This window comes from Myotis daubentonii, chromosome 12 (genome assembly GCF_963259705.1).
Source record: "Myotis daubentonii chromosome 12, mMyoDau2.1, whole genome shotgun sequence".
In the NCBI taxonomy this organism is placed as follows: domain Eukaryota; kingdom Metazoa; phylum Chordata; class Mammalia; order Chiroptera; family Vespertilionidae; genus Myotis; species Myotis daubentonii.
Genome location: NC_081851.1, coordinates 22957245 through 22970383, shown reverse-complemented (window position 1 = coordinate 22970383; position 13139 = coordinate 22957245). Strand labels below are relative to the sequence as shown.

At 49.9% G+C, this 13139-nt stretch overlaps 1 pseudogene; it reads right to left on the bottom strand.

Moving 5' to 3' along the window:
• Nucleotides 1-546: 546 nt before the first annotated feature.
• Nucleotides 547-13139, bottom strand: part of LOC132213933 (high mobility group protein HMG-I/HMG-Y-like) — a 56861-nt pseudogene continuing 44268 nt past the window's right edge.

Here is a 13139-nt window from a genome sequence, read left to right as displayed (position 1 = left end):
GTGCTTCTTTGGGAAGATTTTTAAATGGCTTTTCTAGCTCAAGAATGAATAGAATACGGGGGAGTCCTAGGAACTGGGAATAATGGTAATGAGTGTGATGATGGCCCCTGCCACGCCTTGAACACCTACTATGTGTCAGGCATGGTACTAAACAGGTACAGAAATATCTCAGCCCTCACCATCACTCTCAGACCCTTCTTGTGGCTGAGGAGTTTGAGGGGCCGCAAATTGGTGGGACTTGCCCAGAATAACACTGCAGGTGTCAGATCTCTGTGTAAACCAGGTGTGTCTGACCCAGAGCCTGGGTTTTAACCACTATCTCCTGCCTCCCCTCCTGCGATGCCTGGGGTGACGTGATGTTGACTTGGTCCCTTGGCTTCCCGGGGCAGCATGAGGTTCCAGAAGCGTACCCGGAATGAACTCAATGGCAAGGCAGCCCTGCTCACTGGTGTCTATTGTAAAGGGGTTTCAGCCTCGGTGTGTTGGGCAGACCCACTCTTGTTTGTACAATGAGCCCTCAAGGAAGAAGCCGGAGTTGGCCAACCTTCAGACCCAGGTGACTCGGGCCCGCCTCTCCTGGTTCCTGATAGTCAGGGTTACACTGGCTACACCCTCGGGCTGTAATGTCCGGAAGTGGCCACTCGCTGGAAGCATGGAGACAGCGCTACAGGTCCTTCTGCCCCATGTCATCTCCTAGCTGAAGGGCTCCTGGGGTCTCCACAAGGTTTTCCATCTGCTTGTGGGGGGAGACGGCACGATTCCCACCCGTGGTCCTGCAGCCTGCTCCATGGGGCACTACACTCGGTGGCCTCGGGGGGCTGAATGCCAGTGGCCACTGGACGCTGGCCACAACTTGAGACCCACGGCTTTCTGTGTGGGACCTTCATGTCCTGGCGTTTTGGTTTGGGGGGGCCTTTGAGAACAGGGGAAAGGATTGGCCAGGGCTGTATCTCTGCCCAGTCTGGCTGAGACACATGGGCACCAGGGTCTGCGCTTGCGCGTTCGCGTGGCTCCCTGCTCCCTTCAGGTCTTCCTTCCTTCCTTCCTTCCTTCCCTCCTTCCTTCCTCCCTTCCCTCCTTCCCTCCTTCCCTCCTTCCCTCCTTCCCTCCTTCCTTCCTTCCTTCCTTCCTTCCTTCCTTCCTTCCTTCCTTCCTTCCTTCCTCCCTTCCTTCCTTCCTTCCTTCCTTCCTTCCTTCCTTCCCTCCTTCCTTCCTTCCTTCCCTCCTTCCTTCCTTCCTCCCTCCCTCCCTCCCTCCTTCCCTCCTTCCTTCCTTCCTTCCTTCCTTCCGTCCTTCCTTCCTTCCTTCCTTCCTTCCTTCCTCCCTTCCTCCTTCCTTCCTTCCTTTCTCCTTCCCTCCCTCCCTCCCTTCCTTCCTTTCGTATTTTTTTCCCAGAAAAAGGATATATTTTTATTCAAATAACTGCAAATAGGAAACCAGAGGGGTGACCTAGGCTGGGACAAATAATGGCTACCTCCTCCTGGCAGAACGGGGAGAAGGTGGCCCTACACTCTCTGCTGTCAGCACAGGCCCCCCGCTCACTCTGCTGCAGCAGCTTGGGGGCAGAGTCCCACCTTCCCTGGGACTGGGGGGCAGTCCATTCCCAGCCTGCTTTGCCTCCGGCCCCTTCCCAAGAGCATCTTGGAGGGAAGTGTGGGCAGAACAGGAGGTAGTGAGGATGAGCATTTGGCGCTGGTAGCAGCAGCAGTGACAGATGTCTAAGAATGAGACATGGAAAAAAAAACAGCACAACTGTGCGGAGGCAGTTTGTGAACAGAGGAAAGATGGAACCAGAACCTGCGGCGGGGGGGGGGGGGGAGAGCGGGGGGGGAGGGGAGTGGGCAAGGCTAGCTCCTTGTTAGTGCCCATGTGAGGGAGTGGAAGCAGATGGGGTCGAGGGCTCACACCCCTCCTGCCTTCTCTCCTGTGCCCCAGGGGCTCTGTTCAACCTGGGCCAAGGCCTAGGCACCTCATGGAAGAAGGAGAGGGTGTGAGCTGCACCTGGTGAGACACAGGTTCTTTGGGGCATCTTGGGGCCAAACAGCCCTATCCGTGGCCACAGGTGCTGCTGCCAGGACAGTGGAGTGGGCATGTCAGAGTGAGATGGGGCTTGGGCCCCTTTAAGGCCAGGGGAGCCCTCCCAGGCCCACTAATGGGAAGCCAGAGGTAAGCCTGGGTAAGGGACCCCCTAAACCAGGAGCCTAACCAGCACCGAGGGAGCAGGGAGGCAGGTAGCAGACATGGGGTGCAGCTAAGTAGGACGTCAGCTTTGTCAGGAGGGCAGGGGTGGCCTGGGGTGAGGGGATTGCTGGGAACCAGACCAAAGGAGAGTTGCTCCCTGCTCGGGCCGCCAGGGCCCAGCTGGTGTGCAGTATGGTGTGGCCCGGCAGGCGGGCGCAGGTGTGTGTGGGAGGGTGGCCGGGCCAGGGGAAGGGGCGGGGCAGTGGGAGCGGAGCTGCCCAGAAGGAACCTGCTCCTAGCGATGAAGGGGTGGCGCGGCCACTGCTCCTCCTCGGAGGACTCCTGCGAGATGCCCTCTTCTTCCTCCTTCTCCAGGTTTTGGTCTGCCCTGGCTTCCTCCCTGGAGTCCTGGTGGTTTTCCGGGTCTTGGCAGCGCCCTTGTTTTTGCTCCCCTTTGGTCTGCCCCGGGGTCTCTCGGTGCTGGCACTGCACCGGGCTCCGTGGAGGCTGCTTTGAGGCCTGCCCGCCCTCGCTTCTCAGTGCCATCCTTTTCCTGCTCGGAGGCCAAGGGCTGGCTGGACTTTGAACTCGCTCACCTTCCCTCCCCTACAGAGCAGGTGGAGGAGCAATGGCTGTGAAGGGATGTGCAGCTGGGCGCAGGCCCGTGGTGCCGCTCCTGCTGCTGGAAGCCACCGAGCTGGGTGCTGAGGACCGGCCTGGCTTCCCCAATGCGATGCCTTCTTGGAGCCACACCAGCGCCAGAAAGAGCCCGGCTCGGGGTCCCCGTTAGAGGACTGCATTGGCCTTTCTGGCACTGACAACAAAGCACCTGTTTAAAAACAGTCCTGGGCTCATCCCAACCACTGGGGGTCATCTCCCCGGCCGGGTGCTGGGCTGACAGCCTGCTGAGGGCGGGAGAAGGAAGGGCGTGGGAAGGTGCACAGTTCTTCACTGGGAATTCTGCAGCTGGAAGGGCACGTGGAGAACGCTTCCTTCGGGCCCTGTCGCAACGAAGGCGACAGTCAAAGAAGCATGTGTCTGTGCCACACACACGGGAAGTCTGACCGCCAAAACCGGGGGATGCAACATGCTGAGCCCGATGTCTCAGCACAGGGTTGCCTGCAAGGCGGCTGGCACCCCAGGAAGTCTTGGGGTGAAGGCAAAGGCCCAGCCGCAAAGCTCCCCTCCTGGTTTGAGGGATGTCAGAGAGAAGGCCGATGCAATGACGCTGCGGAGCAGGAAACACGCGAAGCAATTATCTTTTTAGTAGGTCACTGGCCTCCTTTGGGAGGAGCGACCGGAGGGAGCGCAGGAAGGCGGGCGGCCTCCCCGCGCGGCTGCCGTGCAGTAGCCGCTGCTGATTAATAGCCGTGTCACTTCCCATGAATGTTGCTCTAAGCAGCCGTGTTCAGAATTGAGTGGGAATGAAATAAAACAACCCAAAATAGACGTTTCCCCTCTTTCTTATGAGTTGCTGGGATCCAGAAATAGCTTTTCGAATCCGTAATTTTACACAGCGTCGTTCACAGCACTCGGAGCCGCGGCTGCCTCCGCACGTGGAGGACGTGCGCGTGCACACACGTCACTTGTTTTTAAAGATCAGGAAAAATTTGAGCTCAGTGACTGAGTTTTCTTCCAGAGCTGAAATATAAATTATGTTTACAGAGAAAAATATAGCATTTGCATGTATTTTTTTATTAATATATTTTATTGATTTTTTACAGAGAGGAAGGGAGAGAGATAGAGAGTTAGAAACATCGATGAGAGAGAAACATCGATCAGCTGCCTCCTGCACATCTCCTGAGGATGTGGCCGAAACCCAGGTACATGCCCTTGACCGGAATTGAATCCGGGACCCTTCAGTCCGCAGGCTGACGCTCCATCCACTGAGCCAAACCGGCTTCGGCAACATGTATTTTTAAAGAGAAATAGTAACCCAGTGGAGGAAAAGGACCGAAGAACCTTGTGCCCGTACAGATGGTGACCTGGAGCAGCAAGGGCGCCTGGTGTAGTCCTGCTGGCCGGCCACAGGGCTGAGCCCCAGGACCTGGCAGCCAGAGGAGGGCCTGGGCCTGCGCGGCGCTCAGTGCGGTCAGGAGGGTGACCGCAGAGCCGCAGGGCAGGGCGCCCGCACCGTCCACGCCCTCTCAGGGCACGGTCTTGAGGCCCGCCTCTCTGCTGCCGCTGCTGGAGCCAGGCTGCCAGCTCTGGGGCGGTTGGTGGCTGTCGGGCTGACCTCTGGCTGCATCTCTGGGCAGGAGAAGGACCGCGAGCTGTAGAGCCACACATTCCCTTGGCGAAGCCAAAGGACACATCTCGGGGCAAGGCTGGCGGGAACTTGTCTCAGTGCTTTGGGGAGTCAGTGTCGGGCCAGCGGGACGGGAAGCGTGGTGCTGCCTGCCTTCTCCCCCCTCACTGGTTTCTTTTCAGTCCATAGCAAAAAACACAAAACAAACCAGCAGTGGGTGGGGCTGGGTCAGGCTGGGTCCTCATCTTATTTGCCTCCTCCACCCCGTCTTCACTGCCCACTGTTCCACCCAGATACTTGGATCAGAACACTGAGTACCAAGCAAGCGTTCCAGGCGCAGCGGTGGGCAGCATGCGGAGGGCCGGGGCGGGGACGGAGCTGCTGAGACCTGGCCCAACTCCAGTCTGTCATTCCTCTTTCCGGCTTTCCTGGGGACCACACCTGGCCAGGCAGGGCACCCGAAGGTGCAGCAGCCTGCCCTCAGCGAGCTCTGAGTCCTGCCACAGCGACTGTTTACAACATGGGCTTTGTTACTATTCGGGGTGGTGGTGACTGCCATTGAGAAGATAAGCTGCTCTCACAGTTCCCAAGAGGAGGGGTCACCCAGAAGCACCAGGGCCGTCAGGAGGCAGAGGGAGCAAGGGGAGACCTGGACACCAGCCTTCACTGTGGTTTCAAGGGGAAGAAACGGGGAGGGAGGGCAGCAGGCTAACAGGGCTAGCGCTGGCTAGCTGGATAAATTTGAAGGTTCTGGTGCCTGGGGGCTGTCCCTGGTTGGCTGGTACCCAGCCCTGGGGAGAAGCATGGCCCTGAGTGGAAGAGCAGGACAGAGGTGGCGGCTGGCTGGGGGTGTGGGCTCACGTTGACTAGGTTTGCCTTGGAAATGTGCTCGCAGAGGAGTCATTTGCTCTCTCTAGGAACTGGCTGGCCCTGGGAGGGGCAGCCCCTTCGGTGTCAGCCAGGGCCCAGATGTCAACGCATCGAAACCTGTGGTTAATACAGGTGCACACGCCAGTGCGAAGGGAAAAGTGCTCCCGTGTGGGAGGAGCATGAAACGCTTGGGCTTTCTGAGGGAAACAGCTTTCTGCTCAGACTGGTTTGGGTTAAGAGTGTGCTGAGGAGGGAGAAGATCTCACTGGAAGCGGGCTGTTAACTGACGGGCTGTTAACTGACGTGTGGCAGTTAGGGGTGAGGTTGGCTGCAAACAGAGGGCTCTGCCTGGACAGAGGTCTGCAGGGTCTTAGCAAGAAAACCATCAACAAAAGGTCCCTCCCACTAATCCAAGGCCGACAGGAGTCCACAATCTGGGTGGTGAAAGGAGAAACTTTGTTCAGGTGAGCAGTTTGCAGCCGGGGAAACATAGCCTCAGGTGGAAACTGAAAGTGTGCTCCCCCCAGACTAAGGGAAGGCCCCTTTTTATAGAGAAAGTTCTCATCCTGGTTCCTGATTGGTCCGTTTTTATGCTAATGAAGAACCCAAGTTTGCACAGCCTGATTGGTTGGAATAACACATTCTGATTGGTGTTACAGAGCTGCTCTTATTGGTCGTTAAAGATGCAAATGCAGTTTTGATTGGACAGGGCAGGTCTCAGCCCATTGGTTAAAAGATGACACCTGGAGCCCCTTTACAAGGGTCGGCTCAGGCCGCAGGAACACAGCGCCGGAGGCTGGGCAGCCCAGTCTGCAGCTTTCCCAGGAAATGCAGTTTGCATGAGAGGCCCCTGTACAAACATCGGCTCCCCGTCTCTGTTATGATTTTGAGCCCAGTTAACCACCAGGAGTCCTTCTTGGCAGGTATATTCCTTCTTGAGGTCAACAGATGGTTGGGACACTCAAGTGCAGCCAGAGCCAGCTCCCGAATGCCCAGCTGAGGCACCTGGGTGACACTCTGTAGGAGCTGGCAGAGCAGTGGCAGTCTCCCCTGGGATATCTCCTAATGAATTCACAGACTCATGGTCACAGAACTTGATCAAGTTAGGATGCTGGTGTGAATTTATTCCGGATGAAAAAGGAGATCTACTGTGGCAGGGGCTGAAAATCAGTCTCCCAGGCCTGCAGGTAATGCCAGTGAGTGACAGGGCTCTGGGGGCTGCGGGGGGCAGCCAGGCCCCAACCGAGGGGGTCAGAGGCCTCTGAGCTCCCGCTGATAACATCATAGGAATGGGGTCCAGAGTTGCTAGATCCTGCTAGTTTTCAGGCTGGGAATTCAGTCTTGCTGTGAAATCCCCTTAGTTTTGTGAAGTCACCTTGAATCTTGGAGGAACCTTAGCTGAAGTCCCCTTCTTATCCCCATGATGGAAGGCACCGGAGGCCGGCCACGCAGACCCGTGGTGGCCTCTTCCGGCTCTGTGCCTGTCATCCCAATTGACCTGAGGGTCAACGAGGAAATGGGATGATTACGTGTGCCTCAATGGGGAAACTGAGGCACACTAGGGACGGGCTCAGATCTAGCATCAGCAACGACCCCTGAGGTCCTGAGCAGGCCTCTTTGTTGGGCTTTCTCTGCATGGCCCAGTTGGTTAAAAGATGACACCCATCTTTTAAACTTGTTCGTTCTGCAGACATTGAGTGTCTGTGTGTGCTGGGCCCAGGCTGAGACTGCACACTCAAACCAGAAAATTTGATGAGCAACTCTGGGAAATTATTGTAATTACTTTTCAACAAAATGAAATGAGAAGGTGCTGTGGTCGGTCTCTTCCTTTGCTATCACTGGTGAAGGGTCCTGAAAGGGTCTTCTGCTACAAATGGGAAATATGGTGATTGGCACACGGCCTTCCTGCTCTGTTCTGTGTGCCAGGCTGTGAGCTCAGTGGCTGGGCCTGGCCTTCCTGGCCCTGGTGGGCGTCCAGCACCTAGTATGGCGCAGGCATGGGCAGGCGTGCAGATATCCCCCCAAGGAGTGGACCAGGTGTGGCAGTGTCTGGTTTTAGTGGACAGTATTTTAGGCAAACAGCCATAGAACAGGGTACACTGTAATCTCAGCATTTAAAAATGAAAGTCAAGAGGGTGGGGACAAATGGAATTTGTAAAATGACCCGACACTGTGATGACATCATTGTTGGGGTTGTGAGTTTTTAAGGCCTCGTTTGGTGCCACACCCTGCTATGTCCGGTGGGGTGGACAGAGGGCAGGGCGGGCAGTGTCCGGGGTCAGGCAGCTGTGGGTGTAGACTGCCTGGGAACTCGCACTCGTAGAAAACCCGCCTCACAATGCTCACTGTCACCTGGCCGGGGGCACAGGGTTTCGGGCGAGATGTGGAGAGCACCTTCTCTGTGGAGCTGAGGGGCCCAGAGTGGACTGAACGGCGTGACCGCCTGTGAGTCTGACAGGAGCGCCGGCATGAGCACCGCCTCCCTGTAGAGAATGTCCTTTTGAAATATGTTCTAGGAGGCTGCTCCCATCCTATTAATTATGTCACAAACTTAGTAAAGCTGAATAATTAATGATCGTGGGACACTTGGAACTGTGAAATGCCATGTAAATGTTAAGGAGTAAATTACCCTGTGTATTAAAGAGACATGCTGTTTTAAAAATGTTCCATGTGGGAAGCGTGATTTCCAGAAAGGCTGGAAAGCTTTGTTTCACTGTCTCCAGGAACTTTTTATTCCTGATTGTCTTACCCACATTGTCAGAGACTTGCGTTCCGTTTTCTGAAGTGTTATAATGGCTTCGATCTAAAAGGCCGCTTGGTCCTTTCAGCTCTGGGAACGAAGCTGCCTGTTGGACTTGGGTAAACCTGTGTTTATTTGATTCTCTCTAGCCCAGTGGTTCTCAACCTTGGCTGCACATTAGAATCACCTGGGAATCTTTTTAAAATCCTGATTTCTGGGCCTCATCCTCTGGAAATTCTGTTTCTTTGTTACTAACGTTGTGGCCCCAGCCCGTAACAAAGAAATAGGTATCAAACGCTGAATAAACTCCCTTGGTTGTGGACAAGAATGCTTTGTCTTAAGCTTAATATTTTTAAGATTATTTTTTACCTGCGTTCTTTTATTAATGATATGTCAAAAAACACCTAGCCAGTGCATGCAGGTTTGTTAACACTTTTTTATTGATATGCTATTCTTTATTGTTCTCACACCCTAGTTGAATGTTAACATAAAAACATTCAAACCTGTAAAGAGTTTTTGTGAGTTTATTTGAGCCAATCTGTCGACAATTGCCGGTAAACAGAATCTCATCGAATTGGGAGAATGGCGGGTTACATCTAATTTATACATTGCAATCAAAGGAAGGGATGTAGGTGGGTTACATGAAATCCATTGGTGATAGACTAGAGAGGCGGGAGAAAGCAAAGTGGGGGAGGGAGGAAATCCCTGGGATTGGATAAAAAGTAAAATGATAGACACATACTTAGGTGGGTGCAGGAACAATTAACATGATAGCAATGAAGGAACTTGTGGTATCTGTCTTGGTGCCCAGCACATTAGGTTGTGCCCCAAGGGGTCCAGAAAAAGGGAAGTTACAAATTACCCAGATATTTCAAGGGTATGTTATTATAGATACAAAAAGACAATAGGCTCAGTTAAGGTAAAGGTTGACCTTGTCAGTGAAGATACAGGCCTAGAATGTAACTGCCCACCATAACTGCTCTTAGTTAAAGTTCAATTTCAGACCATCCTTTGTGGTTACTTTAGGTCTCTGAGTTTGTAAGCCATGCAGGTCCCCCCTTTTCGTCCACACAAAGCACCAGTTTTTTATGGGAAGCTCAAGGCTGGTCCCCATTTCTCACAAATAGTATAGCGACCAGACAGCCTGGGTATCCTAATAAAGTATCAAGTAAGGCAATTCTGTTAAGTTAACAGACCATGTGTTCATTATTATTCTGGCAAAACATGGCCACACAGACAGGACATAAGCTGGACTACAAAGTAAGTCACACACAGATGTGGAGAGGAACAACTTATAGAGCAAGCATTGCCCAGGGAACAGTTGTCAAATACCTGACGTGTGTGTGTGTATGTGTGTGTATGTATGTATGTGTGTGTGTGTGTGTGTGTGTCCGTGTCCACACCGCCACTTTTCATTCCTTGCCCATAGCAGACATCAACGAGTGATTGCAATTATTTTTCCCACTGAGCTCACTGCTCTATCCTTTAGAAATGCTTACTTTTTTTTTTTTTAGCACTCCCTTAATTCATGACCACAGAAGATGCTCCAGGGTCATGCATTTCTCCTTTTTCCTGTCTCAGCTCCAGAATCTGGTTCCTTTTATTGGAGAATGATGTTTAGAGCCAGAGGTCTGAGTGCTGGGTGGGCTGGCTACAGATGGAGGGTCGCTGGTCTAGTCCCTCTCAGAGGACAAGGCAGGGAAATGTATGTCCATCAGTATATGTAGCAACGTTTTACAAATGAGTTCATACTGATCCCTCTCCAGCACCCCAGTCCAGCACCACAGGATTTATTCCCGCATGTTTCCTTTTGTACATTTGTAACTTCTGTCTCTGACTGTGCGAAATCTGACTCTCAGTATTTCCAATACAGTTTCTTATGTATTGTGCTTCAATGTGTTTTTTAAAATTAAAAACTTTTTCATTAGAGTTGACATACAATTATTGTTTAGTTTCAGATGTACATAGTGATTAGACATTTATATACCTTACTAGAGGTCTGGTGCATGAAATCGTGCATGGGGGCGGGGGTCCCCCTCAGCCCAGCCTGCACCCTCTCACAATCCAGGACCACTGGCTCCTAACTTCTTGCCTGCCTGCCAGCCTGGTAACCCCTAACCACCTTTGCCTGCTGGCCTGATTGCCCCTAACTGCCCTCCCCTGCCGGCCTGATTGCCCCCAACTGCCCTCCCCTGCCAGCCTGGTCGCCTCCAACTGCCCCCCCCCCTGCTGGCCTGGTCGCCCCATGCAGCCTGCTGTTCAGTCATTTGGTTGTCCCTCACTAACCCTTCTGCTGGCCTTGTTGCCCCACGCAACCTGCTGTTTGGTCGTCACTATTACTGTGACGGCGTCCTGGACAATTTATATATTCCTCTATTATTATTATAGATGAAGTGATCCCCTTGGTAAGTCTAGTACCCACCTGACACCATACATAGTTATTACGATATTATTGACTATATTTCCTCTGCTGTACTTTAATTTACATGCATACTGTGGTCAAAGAAGAAAACGTATTATAGCCCAGTGACTATTTTTACAAATTTCCAGTTATAAAAATAGTCACCAGGCTACAATAGGTCTTCCTGTTTGATCAGAGTATGCATGTAAACTCATTTCAGAATTACAAATCTGCACCGCTGTGAGAAGAACGTTACCAACCAGATGACACTGTTAGGGTATAGCTCTTCTTTTCTTCGGTCTAATTTAATCATCGCATATAAAATGTCTCTCGAAGCATTGCTTTAGCTGCCTCCATCGGGTTTTGATATGTTGAATTTTCATTTTCACTTTCATTCAGTTCAGAATAGTTTAAAATTTTCCTTGAGACATCTGTTTTGACTGCTTTGCTTTTTAGAAGTGATGGTCCAAGAACATTCTTTACAGGAGTTCTGTTCTTTTAAATGCATGGCCCAGAAACCACACACACACACATGTACACACACACGGGCACACGTTGAGAAGGAAGTGTGATCTGTTACAGTTGGGAGGATAGTCCTGTAAATGTCTGTTGGGTTAAGTTGATTGATTATACTCCTTGCTGATTTTCTGCCTACCTGCTCTGTTAATGACCGAGAGAAGAGGGTTGGCATTCTAATTTGTCTATTTCAGTTTGTGCCTTAGTATTTTGAATCTCTTTTTAGATGCATCCATGTGCAGGATTGCTATGATTTTATGGAGAATCGACTCTTTTATTATGTAATTTTTCTCTAAGCCCCTGAAATTATTCCTTGCCCTGAAGCCTACTTTGTGATATTAATACAGGTCCTCCACATTTCTTTTGTTTAGTGTTTCCATGGTGTATCTTCCTTCACACTTTTATTTTTAACTTACCTATATTTTTAAGTGGGTTTCTTGTAAAACAATATACAGTTGGGTCTTGGCTTTTTATCTAACTTGAAAATCTCTAACATTTAACTGGTATGGTTGGACCAATGGCATTTAAAGTGGCCATTGATATTTTTGAATTAAAATCCATATTGTTAGCTGATTTTTATTTTCTCCATTTTTGTTTCTTTTTCCTGTTTGCTCTTGGATTAATTGAGCATTGCTTATTATTCTATTTTATATTTTTAATTGATTTATTACTCATACTTCTTTCAAAACATTTTAACTGTTGACCTGGGATTTACAGTATAAATCTTAATGAATCAGAGATTACTTTCAAATAATATTATACTGCTCCCCGTGTGGTATAAGGATCACAAACACTATATTTCCAATTCCTCCCTCTCATCCTTTCTTCTGTTACTGTTTTCATATAATTTACTACTAAATATGCTATACGGTAAACATATTGCTACTCTTTTTTAACATAGTTATGCTTTAGAGCCGTGGTCGGCAAAGTGCGGCTCGCAAGCCACATGCGGCTCTTTGGCCCCTTGAGTGTGGCTCTTCCTAAGCCTTAGGAGTACCCTAATTAAATTAATAACAATGTACCTACCTATATAGTTTAAGTTTAAAAAATTTGGCTCTCAAAAGGAATTTCAATCGTTGTACTGTTGATATTTGGCTCTGTTGACTAATGAGTTTGCTGACTACTGCTTTAGAGCAATTAAAAATAACGACAATCAAATTTCATTTTATCTTCATTTATTTTATTTCTAACACTATTAATTTCTTTGTGCATATCTAAGTTTCTGATACTATATTTGTTCTGCCTGAACTTTTAACATTTTTTGCAGTATATGTCCACTAACAGTAGATTCTCCCCAGTTTTTGTTTTTTTTGAGAAAGTCTTTATTTCTCCCTTTTCTCTAAAAACATTGCCAATAGATACAGAATTCTGGGTTGATAGTTTTATTTTTCTTTGGGCCCTTTAAAGATGTCCCTCAATCACCTTCTTAAGTCCTTGATTCGCATGAGAGAACAGCCATCATTTCTCCTTATATTCCTCCTCCAGCTGCTCTTAAGATTTTCTTTGGTTTCTCAGAGTTTGATTATACTGGCCCAGGTGTGGTTTCGTGGTTTTGTGTGTTTGTGCTGTTTGTTGAGCCTCTGGGATGTGTGGGTTGAGGTTTTAAATCAAATTTGGAAATAAATTTAGCCATTATTTCTTTAAATGTGTTTTTTTTCTACCCATTCTTTCTTTCCTTCCCTCTGGTTCTCTAATTGTGCAGATGTTCAATGGCTTCGTGTTGTCTACTGGTCACGGAAGTGATGGTTTTCCTGTCTTTTTTATCTTTGCTGCAACTGGGATGACATTCATGGATCCAGCTTCAGGCTCCCTGTTCCTTCCTTAGGCGATGATCAATCTACTGAGTGAAAGGGGCTTGTCCACTCGGTGGAAATCCGTTCATCAAGGCTTCCTACAGTCTTTTCACACTGTTCACCAGCCCATGGCACAAAGCGTTACTAGGCCACATAACAGAGAGTGTCATGTGCCCTGCATGTGTATACACACACGTCCTCATGTGGAACATGACGTGTCCTATGCATCGTGTTTCCTTTTTCTTCATCTCCGTTTTCATTGTTTAGCTGGATTTAAACTTATATCTTTAATTATTTATTTTTGGTTGTTGTTAATCCTCAGCCGAGGATATTTTTCCATTGATTTTTAGAGAGAGTGGAAGAGAGAGGGAGAGACAGAGAGAAGCATTG